The sequence below is a fragment of the Rhincodon typus genome, chromosome 36 (genome assembly GCF_021869965.1).
Source record: "Rhincodon typus isolate 14 chromosome 36, sRhiTyp1.1, whole genome shotgun sequence".
Lineage (NCBI taxonomy): Eukaryota > Metazoa > Chordata > Chondrichthyes > Orectolobiformes > Rhincodontidae > Rhincodon > Rhincodon typus.
Window position 1 is genome coordinate 2,796,645 of NC_063367.1, and position 1,006 is coordinate 2,797,650.

A 1,006-nucleotide genomic window follows, 5' to 3' on the forward strand; every position below is an offset into this window, starting at 1 on the left:
GGAGGGGAAGAGAGTGTGTGTGGGGGGAGGGGAAGAGAGTGTGTGTGAGGGGAGAGGAAGAGAGTGTGTGTGGGGGGAGGGGAAGAGAGTGTGTGTCGGAGGGGGAAGAGATTGTGTCGGGGAGCAAGAGAGTGTGTGTGGGGTGGGGTGGGGAAGAGTGTGTTGGGGGGGAGGGGAAGAGATTCTGGGGGGGAGGGGAAGATAGTGTGTGTGTCGGGGGAGAGAGAGAGGAAGAGAATGTGTGTATGGGGGGAGAGAGAGTGTGTGGTTGGGAAAGAGTCTGTATGTGTAGGTGGGGGGAAAATAGAGAGAGAGAGTGTGTGTGTGTTTAGGTGGAGGAAGAGAGTGTCTGTGTGTATGCGAAAGGGAGAGTGAGTGAGTGCGTGCGTGTGTGGGAGAGTGAGGGAGTGCGTGCGTGTGTGGGAGAGAGAGGGAGTGCGTGCGTGTGTGGGAGAGAGGGAGTGCGTGCGTGCGTGTGTGAGAGAGACGGAATGCGTGCGTGTGTGGGAGGGAGGGAGTGCGTGTGTGTGTGGGAGGGAGGGAGTGCGTGTGTGTGTGGGAGAGAGGGAGTGCGTGTGTGTGTGGGAGAGGGAGTGCATGTGCGTGTATGGGAGACAGAGTGCGCATGTGTGTGTGTGGGAGAGAGAGTGTGTGTGTGTGTCTGTGTGGGAGAGAGTGTGTGTGTGTGTGTGTGTAGGAGAGAGAGAGATGAGTGTGTGTGGGGGAGAGAGAGTGTGAGTGTGTGTGGGGGGGAGGGAGAGGGGGGGGGGGGGTGAGTGTGTGTGGGGGAGAGAGAGTGTGAGTGTGTGTGGGAGAGAGAGAGGGAGAGGGGGTGTGAGGGTGCGGGGGTTAGAAGAGAGGGAGTGTGTGGGAGGAGGGTAGAAGGGAGGGAGTGTGAGTGTGTGGTGGAGGTAGAAGAGAGGGTTTATGGGGAGGTGGTGGGTAGAGGAGAGGGTGTGTGGAGGGGGTGGGGTAGAAGAGAGGGTGTTTAGGGCGGTTGGGGGGG

General features: G+C 59.4%; 1 protein-coding gene across 1 annotated transcript in view; it reads left to right on the top strand.

The window, feature by feature from the left end:
* LOC109916808 (fibrillin-1-like) overlaps window positions 1-1,006 on the top strand; it is a 589,008-nt gene that overhangs the window by 329,023 nt on the left and 258,979 nt on the right. The window lies entirely within an intron of this gene.